The sequence below is a fragment of the Protopterus annectens genome, chromosome 8.part0, assembly GCF_019279795.1.
Source record: "Protopterus annectens isolate FY-2018-M chromosome 8.part0, PAN1.0, whole genome shotgun sequence".
Taxonomy (NCBI): domain Eukaryota; kingdom Metazoa; phylum Chordata; order Ceratodontiformes; family Protopteridae; genus Protopterus; species Protopterus annectens.
The window spans coordinates 1,545,679,503-1,545,692,576 of NC_056741.1; positions in this window are offsets into that span (position 1 = coordinate 1,545,679,503).

The following is a 13,074-nucleotide window of genomic DNA, read 5'->3' on the forward strand; positions in this document are numbered from 1 at the left end:
ATATACACTGGTGTTGCACTGTATATGGGTGTTGTTCCGAACATGTCCCTACTGTAGGCCATGTCTCCCACCATTATGTTATTCCCTGTGGACACATTCCACAATGACAGGATGTTAGTTATCATGCAGGTGTCTGACTGTCTGACATACCCTTCCAATATTCCAAGAAAACACTGGTTCCAAAACACCAAAAGCACAAACCAGTCACACAGAGCTGCTGTAAAGACTGTCCCTCCTCAACAGTTGACTGCACGATAGTGTCAGCAGAAACACCAGTTCACATGGATAAAAACTGAAGTTTAATTCCTCCAGCAAGTAGACACCAGAGTAAGGCAAGCAATAAAAACAATGCAAATAGTTCTGATATTAAACCAACAGATTAAGCGCTTTCATCTTCTTACAGAAGACTTCATCAGAATAAACAGAACCCTTCTCTACACCCAGTTTTATAGTACATTACTCATCTTCCATTGGATGAAACATTAATTAAGTAATTAATTAATTATGCAAATGGTGCCAGTGAACTAGAATTAAAAAAAAAACAGTATTATTAGTAAAGGTATTTAAACAGTACTCGCTGTATAAGACAGATTTTTTTAAAAAAGCAGTTTCTATACTTTTAGTACTTTTGTTTTCAGTGTATATCAAGATATAAACACATATGAAAGATCTTGTTCAAACCCTAAAACTACTCATAAAGGTAAAACAAACAAAAAAAAATCCAACATATAGGAAACCATCCAGTTTTAACTGTCATATAATTTCTCTATATTCTAACATATTCTCCCAGTTCCCTCCCCTATCACTAGGAACCACCTTTTCCAGGACCGAAAACTTAAAATCTGCCTGTGTGCACACCAGATTGTGCCTATACAGAGTATTGGTTTCTCTTTTTCTATTGATGTCATAATTATGATCGTACACATGTTGTCTCAAAGTACGTTCAGTTTTACCAACGTAATATGGCCAGCAATATTTGCAGTAAGCGAGATAGACCACCCATTTTGAATAATATAATATAATATTCTGAAGTTTCCTAACAATATAGAACCCAGTACAGCCTTTTATAAAGAAATTGTGGGAATTTTAAATGGTTGTGGGTTAGCTCTTGTGAAGGCTATTATAAATAATAACAACGGTATCATTGTTAGTTTAAAAACAGACATTGACAAACTGTACAAAGAAATTACTGATGACTTACTTTTTACTGTTGATATATACAATCACAATTACATGATTGTACTACAAGACACTGATAAAATAATTTCCATGAACTACAAAAGGAAACTATCTAAGTTAGAAAGGGACAATTGAGAGTATTCCCAAAGGTGGGCCAACCCCATTGGGGGGGGGGGGGTTATAAAAGGGCTAGAGAAGAGGGAAAAAATCCAGGTAGGTTTAACCAAGGCAGACAATTTGTGAATTCTCATAATGGGGTGAACCATGGTGGGTGGGTATTCGATATGACACCCATTATGATGAAAATTATAATGTTAACAATGTTCCTTTAGGGATGGATGGTCCGAGGAGGTGTGAAAGGATTCGGAACTTGACATCCCAGCCATCTTATGCAGAGGTTACAAGGAATTATCACAGACATCGGGGGAGACAGTACTACAGATAAATCATGGGTTATTGTGTCGTAGTGTGAGTAGTGATCAAACTTTTTTGTCCAATGAGTTATATTCAAATGCAGGTGAGGGGCTATTGGACCCAATACAGGAATTTTGTGAAAATTCTATTAACAGTGATTTTGTGTGTAATATTGTGATTACAAAGGACAACTTTCACATTTATAACTACACGGATTTGAGGGTGGATGATAATTTCTTTTCTCTTTTAAAGAAAGGTTTCACCTTTGTACTGAGTAAAGGTGGACAAGAAGCTAATACCATTCTTGATATAAAATTATTCATGAGAAAATTAAATTCGGAACACCTGTACCACAACCAGCCAGTATGCCAGTTTACCAACATACTGGTTAGAAGGAGTACTTTTAATCCCCCCCTTAACCAGGAACTATTCAATTTTGAAACACTTGTTATTTATGAACTTACAAAAGAGTTCAACAAACAAAGATGGTTTTGAAATAGCTTAACCAGAGAAGAAAGAAGGGTGTTGACAGAACTGACTAGCACAGTTGATTTGAGAGTGATGAAACCTGACAAGAGGGGGTGGTGTGGTGTTGATGAATAATATGGACTACACTACCAAAATTGTAGATATCCTAAACACCACCAATAGATATGCTGTGGTGTCTAGAAATTAGTTGAATATAGCTTATAACAAGATTGATTGGATTTTGGATGAGAATTTAACCGAAGGTCTTATTAACGAACAACTACACCATTTTTGAATGTTACAGAACCCTTCATACCCAGTATGTTTGGGATTCCCAGGGTCCATAAGGATGTCAGAAACCCACCCCTTAGACCTATTGTCACTTCCAAGGGTTTAAAAACACAGCCCCTGACAATATTTGTGGACAGAAAATTAAAACAGTACCAATGCAAATACCCACATATTCTTATAGATTTGTGGGATTTTTTTTACATAAGATAGGATGTTTAGAATTTAAATCTGAATTTATTTTTGTGACAGTGGAAGTCAAGGATTTATTTTCTGTTATTCCACACCAAAAAGGCCTAGAATGGTTTGAACAAATGTTGATAGAGTTTGGATTTCTATCTTCAGCTGATTTTAGGTTGGTACTTGAAAATATGGAGCTGGTGCTCAAAAACAATTTTTTGATTCTTCAGGGGTAGCTGTACCACCAACTAGATGGGGTTGTCATGTTTCATCCTGTGCCCCCATATTTGCTAATTAATGTTATAGTGAGAATCCATCATGTATTTGATTCCATGTATAAAGATGATATTTCTAGGTACTTTTGTTTTTTGGACGATTTTTATTGTGTGGAAGGGACCCTTGAGATGATTCCCAATTTTATTGAATTCTTGAATTCTACCACAGAATTGCTATGTTTTACCCATGAAATAGGACTGAATAAAATGAATTACTTGGATGTCTGCATAGAAAAAGACTTGGATAACAACAGCTTTACATTTAAGGTTTATAGGAAAATGTTTTTCTACAACTCTTACCTACGCTAACAAAGTAGTCATCCCAATTTTCAAAAATGGAATATTGTGAAGGGACAGATAGAGTTGCAAGGATAACATCCAACAAGGATGATTTCATACAGTAGTTAGATTATTATGTTCATTCATTTTTTTAGAAAGAGGGTACCCAGATGAATTGATTAGACCCATTAAAGAACAAGTGCTGCAAGGATGGGGAAATTTGTATATACCCTTACTCTATGGGAAACCTTTAATAAAAGAACAGGGTTTGGTTACAGGGACATCAACTGTTGCACCTTATCTAGTAATGACCTTACACCAAGATACATGGTGGATAAAGAAAACCATAAATGGAGTATGGGGTATGTTTTAAAGAATGCCCAGTAGGTTAGACATATTTAACAGACAATTGAGGTACAGTTATAAGAGAAATTATAGTCTTAAGGAAATACGGAAAAGAAGAGCAGTACCATCAATGGGACAATAGCCAAAATGGGGACACATAAGCGTGGAAGGTGTTCCCAATGCACCTTTATAGCTAACTGTAACAGTTTAGAAATACCACGTATACCTTCTAGCCTTAAGACTTTGATGTACCTCAGCTGTTATTTAAAAGGGGTGGTCTATCTCGCTTACTGCAAATATTGCTGGGTATATTACATTGGTAAAACCAAAGTACTTTGAGACAACGTGTGCATGAACATAATCATGACATCAATAGAAAAAGAGAAACCAATGCTCTGTATAGGCACAGTCAGGTGTGCACACAGGCAGATTTTAAGTTTTGGGTCCTGGAAAAGGTGGTTTCTAGTGATAAGTGTGGGGATCGGGAGAATATGTTAGAATATAGAGAAATGATATGGCAGTTAAAACTGGATGCCTGTACCCCAACTGGTATGAATGATCATATTTCACTTCTTCCTGCCTTAAAAATGAAGGCATCTAAGCCTAGAAGGGCTAAAATCTAAATTATGTATACCAATTCATTACTATGCCTATTGTAAAACCATGTTAACTTTTATGGCTGTTTCCTATATGTTGTAATGGATGAGTTTTTTTTTTTTTGTTTTGTTTTACCTTTATGAGTAGCTTCAGGGTTTGAACAAGATCTTTCATATGTATTTATATCTTGATATACACTGAAAACAAAAGTACTAAAAGTACAGAAACTGTTTTTTTAAACTGTCTTATACAGTGAGTACTGCTTAAATAACTTTACTAATAATGCTTTTTTTAATTCTAGTTCACTGGCACCATTTGCATAATTAATTAATTACTTAATTAATGTTTTATCCAATGAAAGATGAGTAATGTACTATAAAAATGGGTGTAGAGAAGGGTTCTGTTTATTCTGATGAAGTCTTCTGTAAGAAGATGAAAACATTTAATCTGTTGGTTTAATATTTGAACTATTTGTATTGTTTTTATTGCTTGCCTTACTCTGGTGTCTACTTGCTGGAGGAATTAAACTTGAATTGTTATCAATGTGAACTGGTGTTTCTGCTGACACTATCATGCAGTCAACTGTTGAAGAGGGACAGCCTTTATAGGAGCTCTGTGTACCCTTCCAATACCCCATCATTGTCACCCCTGTGACCCTGTGCATTTCACAGCAACAATACCTGCACATGTACAGCATGCATTCAGGGTAGGTGTGTTAGATGTGTGCATGGAATATACCATCGTCATTACATGCCCGGTGTATTGGCAAGCATCTACATAAAACATACTCACCAGCTACAGGCTGCTGCCTTGGTGGTATCCTGGCGGGACCTACATAAGAGGGTGAGAGATGCAATGTCAATGGTCACACTTGTGGCAGTGCTACAGGGTGAGTATAGTATCACAATACATCAACAAAACATTTCCACAATAATACCACATCTGGACATCTGTTTATCACTACAATGCAGCAACACAATATATCTATGACATGTCAGATATGCATAATCTGCCTGTACTTATGTGGATGTATACACAACAGTGGTCTACTGATGTGCCCTGTGTCCTTACCTGCACACTCCATGGCCGGTGTGTGGGAGCCACCCACCTCCACATAGGTGTCCAGCGGCTGGTGTTTGGCCGGATGGGCAGGTGCCATGAGGCTGCCCAGGAGCTCCTCCACACATGTCAGGGAAGGGTGGATGGCATGCCCCCCTGTGGCAAGGTGATCCCCCTGGACTGCAGCAGCAGACTGACGGGTATTGCAAAGCAGGTCAGTACAATGATGTCGGACCTGCTCATCACTGCGGTTGTGCAATCTGACATCATTGACCCTATGGCCTAGGTCATTCCACAGGGTGGTCTATTCCTGCTGTTCATGGGCAGCCCTGCCAGACAGCACTGGGTAGTCCCGGATCAGGTGTGATATAAGCACATCGTGTTTGGCTGTTGAATAGGTGAGCAAGCATGCATGTGACATCTTGGCTGAAAGACATAAAGATGGAAACAGGTCTAAGCAACTAAAATAGCAAGGTTACCGCAGTTCATAATACACATCTCTGTCACCCCCCCATGCCATATCAGCTTCAACAAACTGTACACACAACTCATTAGGTATAGCTACAGCTTACCTACTAGTGGGACAGATATTGTATTATACCACACTTCCTGCTATGTGATTGTAGCCATGTTCACTGTGTGGACACTATCATTGCTGACCTGTTACAGACTATTCACCTGCATGCCATTGTCAGGGCCACTATGGTTCCATATATGCCTGTGGTATGGCTGCTTTGGGATTGCTGCACATCTGACATTCTGTGTTATTGGGGATATCTATGCATGCTCTTGGACTGTGTAGACTATTACTACCAACATATGTTCTATAACAGTGACACAGTAGCATGTATATGTACTACTGACCAGCAGAACCTCCTCTCCAAACCCACCTGCCCATGATACCTGGCCACATCACATGTGTGTCCCAACCTGGGGCCTCCTCATGCACTGCTCCAGCAATACCACCAGGTGGAATCAACCCAGGGGATGTTGCCCCCCCCAGGGGCACACACAGACATGTTCCTGTCCCCTGAGGTCAGGTCTAGAGTCTGTTCCATACCAGGCTCCATAGACACATGTGGGATGTGCTACATTACTCTTATCACTCTGAGGCACCCAGTACACATTCACAGGGCCGACACGCTCTTCCTGCTCAGCCTCCAGGCTAGGCACCTTCAGGACGTGGACTGCTGTTGTGAGTAGCAGTGGGTGGGAGGCTTGTTCCTATTGTGACCATATTGGGGCCCATGGGGTGTCCACATCACAAACCACACACACTATTCAGGGTGTTTACCCACCACATGTGTCACATACCACCCCTGTAGACTGCCCTCTATATCTACCAACCCTGACCACCTCCACGACTATACCTGCCATACTTCCCCATATTCCCATTGCATACTTCACAGACAGGGGCAATGTGGTCCCACAAGGGACTAACATGTCACATACCCATCCATGTTGCACACACTGCCAGCTGTAGATTGTGTCTTTCGGCTTTTCCCGGTTAGGGGTCACCACAGCGGAACTCCGGTCCGCTAATGATTGGCAGTAGATTTGTTATGTGCCGAGTTTGCCAGCCCTGACGCACAACCTTCAATGAAGGTATGCCCATTCATGCATGTCTCCACATAGAAGACGCTCTAGCTGAGAACTGAACGGCACAACATCTTGCTGTGAGGTGACAATGCTACCACAGCACCACCACCGCAATCACACTGCCAGCTGTAGAGATCTGTGTGTATTGCTATGTGTGCTGGGGAAGCTGTGGTGGTACGGCGGTAGCATTGGTGCCTCACAGCAAGAGGTTCTCCTGTTCAATTCTCAGATGGAGTGCCTTCTGTGTGGAGTCTGCATGTCCTCCCCATGGTCAAGTGGCCTCTGAAAGACATGTCTGAATGGGCATGCCTTCGCTGAAGGTTGGGCATCGAGCTGGCAACTCGGCACCATACAAATCTACTGCCAATCATTAGCGGACCCGAGTTCTGCTGTGGCGATCAACAACAACATTGCTATGTGTGCTGGTGCCTCACACATAGCATGCACTACTGTGGTAGTAATATAGGGGACATGTCTTTACATATATATATGTTTGTGTGTGTGTTTGTATATATGCAGACATGCATATAGGTATATATCTATATATGTGCAGCTATATGTCATGTCGTATATATGTGCTCATATATATGTCTATACATGGATAATTGTATATTTGTGGGCATACATGCTGATATCATTTAATATATATATATATATATATATATATATATATATATATATATATACATATTTCTTTATATATTATATATGTGACATATGTACACATATACATACCTATATGTGGGGCACATTCAGATATCAGGTCCACAATCTCACAACACCTTCCTGCACAGCTGCACTGTCCTGCCTTGCTACAACACAGACAGGTGCCGCATATGGACATGGTCTGACATTAGAGTGGTATATGTAGGAATCGATTGCAGGTAGCCCTATTACACACCTATGGCATTCCTGCATGCTACATTACAGATTAACCTGAGTATCCTGCAAGTGGAGGGTTGTGGGTCCCACGTGTCCATCATAATGGCATTACTTCCACCACCAGCTATTGGCAACATAATATACATCCTTCCCATTACACAACACACACTATGATGGCTTACATCTTGTCAGTCAGTGCTGATCTGCACAGTTGATAGCTATGGCCCACTACCCACAGGGACGGACTCTATTGTCCATAACAGTTGTTCAATTGAACATCATTGCAACAACACCTGATGGCACATATAAATAATTCCACATCATCTATCCCATTATTATGGACCAGGTACTACATTCAGTTACATGCATATATACTTCACATACCTGTTGTGGGAATGGTGTCAGTTTTGGATGGTTTGCTGGTTGTTTGACTGGTTTGTTTCTTTGACTTTCACTTTGCCTTAGGCTTTTTGTTTTGTTTTCTATTTTTTCTTAACTGTAAGCATAGTGGCTGTTCCATATTGTGTGCACCTTCTACATAAGTATCTTACTATACATATCTCCGTGTGTGTATATGTGTAATCACACACACACACACACACACACACACACATATATATATATATATATATATATATATATATATATATATATACATATATATATTTATATATAAATGGATATCTGTATCTGCATATATGTGCCTGTGTATATGTATCCTAGGGATGTTGATAGCTTCCACATTGTACGTTACCTATGGGAGCCACACTGTACTGCATGATAAGTTACCGATACCAGCCTGACATCATATAGATGGGATGGAGTACTGTTAACATCTTGTGTCCATGTCGTATCAGGTCCTGGTTATGGGATCTCTAACACTTAGTAGTGCATTGCAGGGCAGACCTGTTTGGCTGTGGGTGGGTGGGGGTATACCTATTCATACAAGACGTATGTTGTTTGGGGCTTCTGAACCCCATTAACTGTGCATGTGGTCATATATGTTTTTGTTATGTTCCCATTGTTATCTATAGATGTATGTCCATATATATATATATATATATATATATATATATATATATATATATATATATACCTTCTTACATATATATAACTATGTCCGTATATACATATATATATATATATATATATATATATATATATATATATATATTTATATAACTTGCTGTATATATTTAGGCATATAGATGTAGGCATATATATCTATAGATGTATACATTTGTATGTATATATGTTTATATATATGTATATATATATATATATATATATATATATATATATACATATATATATATATATATATATATATATATATATATATATATATATATATATATATATATATATATATATATATATATATATATATATATATACATATATATATATATATACATATATATATATATATATATATATATATATACATATATATATACATATATACATATATATATATATATATATATATATATATATATATATATATATATATATATATATATATATATATATATATATATATATATATATATATATATATATATATATATATATATATATATATATATATATATATATATATATATATATATATATATATATATATATATATATATATATATATATATATATATATATATATATATATATATATATATATATATATATATATATATATATATATATATATATATATATATATATATATATATATATATATATATACATATATATATATATATATATATATATATATATATATATATATATATATATATATATATATATATATATATATATATATATATATATATACATATACATATATATATATATATATATATACATATATATACATATATATATATATATATATATATACATATATATATATATATATATATACATATATATACATATATATATATATATATACATATATATATATATATATATATATATATATATACATACACATATGTATATATTTCTATATATATATTTCTATATCTACATATATAGATATGCTGTATTTGTGTAGATATTAATATATATACACACACATACATCTACATGTTGGAATACATTCCCTGTACTGTTGTATGACTGGGCTGGATGATATGTTTGTGAAAACATCAGGTTTATGTATATATGACATGGCTTAGTGGTAAATCACTTTGGCTGTGGTATGCAGGGTCCTGGGCAGAACAAGGCCCATTGGATACAGAGTGAATAAGGCACTTTTAATAAGTTGTAAGCGTGTTTGTGCGGAGGTAAGCACTGCTAAATTCCAGTTTCAGTTTCTTATAAGCAATTAACTTCTAAATTGCTTGACCTGTGTAGGCATTGCTTACTCCTGCACAATCAGGCTTAAAACTGCTTACTGCTGCTTAAAAGTGCTTACTCCTGCTTACCCCTGTGCTAATTTCTTTAACAGAAAAGAAATAAGAGTTGATAGGAAATTGGTGAAAAAGGGGTAGAAAGAGGGAAAGACAGTATGGAAAATAGCTAGGGATGTGCAGGAAGGGTGTGGGGAAGGTCCATAGCTGCCCATTTCTTCTACAGCAACAGCTGTGCATATACACTGAATTTGGAGGTAGATTTGGACACTCAAACCCCTGAGAGAGGGGAGAGGACAACAATACTATGTTGTGATGCCATTTAGATCTGATTACATGTGTCCAGTGGACACGTGTGCGAAATGGACAGCTATGTATGGGGCGTGATTTTTTTTTTTGGGAACAGATTGCCCTATTTTTTTTTTTTTAAGGTGAGAGTGTGATGTTGAGGAGGGGAAGTAGGTATAAGTGGGGAGGTAGTTTGGGTAGGTTAACAGACAAGACAAACAAGATGCATACAGGGGTGGTATATGACACATGTGAGAGATAAACACCTTGATGGGGAGAGTTGCTGGGAAATCAGAAGCCCATGAGCCCTCTAGTGGAACCAGTGGGACTAAGATCCCCACCCATGGGTGGTCACCACTGCAGCTTCACAGCCCCGATAGTGGCCGTGCTGGGGGCTGAGTCACAGAGCCAGATTGTCACTCTAATCGTGACATGTGGCCCTCAAGCTGGTGTAAAAGATCACCAAGCTGCTGGTTGAGCTCTCTACGCACCATGACCCGGACCTGGCGATTAATGAGAGGTACCTGTCCGCACTCACTCCCGAGGGGGAGAGTCCCATCCCCTGAGGCAGTTCCACCCAAAGTTGGTGCAGGACCAATGGACATGGAGGTCTTGCGTTGGGCCCCAGACATGCTACTGCCCGGTTCCATGGCCAGCTGAGGTGGGACAGGTGGGCCCACTGGGACTGGCCTTCCCAAACATTCTATAGTGTTTAGATTTTATCATCATATGTGGGTTAATAATAGTCAGTACATTCCAGGGTTAGGTATAACAGCATGCATAGATATTCCCATTAACCCAGACAACAGATATGGAATGGTTGCATAGTAAACAGAACACATGCATATATGGGACCACAGTGGTAATAACAACAGCATGCAGGTACATTGATGGCACCATGTCACCAATGTTGGAATAATTGAATATATCACATGCATGGAAACAAATATAAATATTTATTAACCAATATGGCATAATCAGAACACATACTGGTTGGGGTGGGTATGTAGTTTATTGTTGGAGATATGGTGGGGTGAGAGAAAGATGCCAATTAACAACTAGTATATTCCTGTAGTCCACATTACTTTTCTAGTCAGTGCTGTTATGTGTACATTGCAAGTATTACTACACTACACTATAGCCTTAGTTTTGACAGTGATATGGCTGTTGTCATTGTTATAAATTAACTGGTTTTACCTCCAGTATACACCTCTTACCTGGTATACCTGTGTAGGAAATGTTTGTTAACACTAACTCACTGTTTCTACACATACTCCCAGATTCCAGGTTGATGTTGTGCACATTGCTATCCAACTCTTTCTGCACAGACTCTGGTCATGTCTTGACCACATGCAGGTGTACTGGGCCATATCTAGACTATTGCCCTCTTCACCCTTTATTGACTTGACACACACATATACACGCTTTCCTACAGTTATATTATGTAGCGCAGTGTGGGTGATGGTGATCAGTGATACTTTACTATTCAGAGAAACTGCAACACTCACTATTCCGTACAATACCAGAGTAAACGGTACCAGTACAGGGTATGAAGGATTTTATTTCTCAGCACAGTGTTCTTATCTGACTTACCTGTGGAAGCAATGATTGTTAGCACTACTTGATTGTTGCTACACAAAGTTACAGATTGCACATTAGTATTATGCACATAGTTCTCACTCTGTTACTGTACACACTCTGGTCACAGCTTGACAACAAGGGGGTGTGGATAGGACATACTTGGCTTAATACTCTCCTTACAATTTCAGGAGTCACTACAGTGACAGGTTTGTTCTCATAGATGTTTGACAGTTACTTGTATTCCTTGTTGGCTGGCTAAACATCTGGGATCATCTCACAGACTTCCCTGGGGGACAAGGAAACAGGCAGCAGATATTGGCCCATATACTGGACATCCTGATCTTATCTGTACAGTTGTGGGGTATGATTCTGTATGCAGCCTTCTTCCACTCCCAGAATTCAGACCATGGCTGTGTCTGCTACAACTTAAAGACTGTTCATCAGAGTTGTGTATGATATATAGATATTGCTGTATATCTCCTTTCTGCTTTCTGTCTTATAATTCTCCTGTGCTTTGGCATTCTGACCTTGTATTACAACAATCTTATACAGATATCCTAGACAGTTATATTTTGTAGGACAGTGTGGGCAACAGTGATGACTACTACCTCATTTTATATATATATATATATATATATATATATATATATATATATATATATATATATACATACATATATGTATATATTTCTATATATATATTTCTATATCTACATATATAGATATGCTGTATTTGTGTAGATATTAACATATATACACACACATACATCTACATGTTGGAATACATTCCCTGTACTGTTGTATGACTGGGCTGGATGATATGTTTGTGAAAACATCAGGTTTATGTATATATGACATGGCTTAGTGGTAAATCACTTTGGCTGTGGTATGCAGGGTCCTGGGCAGAACAAGGCCCATTGGATACAGAGAGAATAAGGCACTTTGAATAAGTTGTAAGCGTGTTTGTGCGGAGGTAAGCACTGCTAAATTCCAGTTTCAGTTTCTTATAAGCAATTAGCTTCTAAATTGCTTAACCTGTGTAGGCATTGCTTACTCCCACACAAACAGGCTTAAAACTGCTTACTGCTGCTTAAAAGTGCTTACTCCCGCTTACCCCTGTGCTAATTTCTTTAACAGAAAAGAAATAAGGGTTGATAGGAAAGTGGTGAAAAAGGGGTACAAAGAGGGAAATACAGTATGGAAAATAGCTAGGGATGTGCAGGAAGGGTGTGGGGAAGGTCCATAGCTGCCCATTTTTTCTACAGCAACAGCTGTGC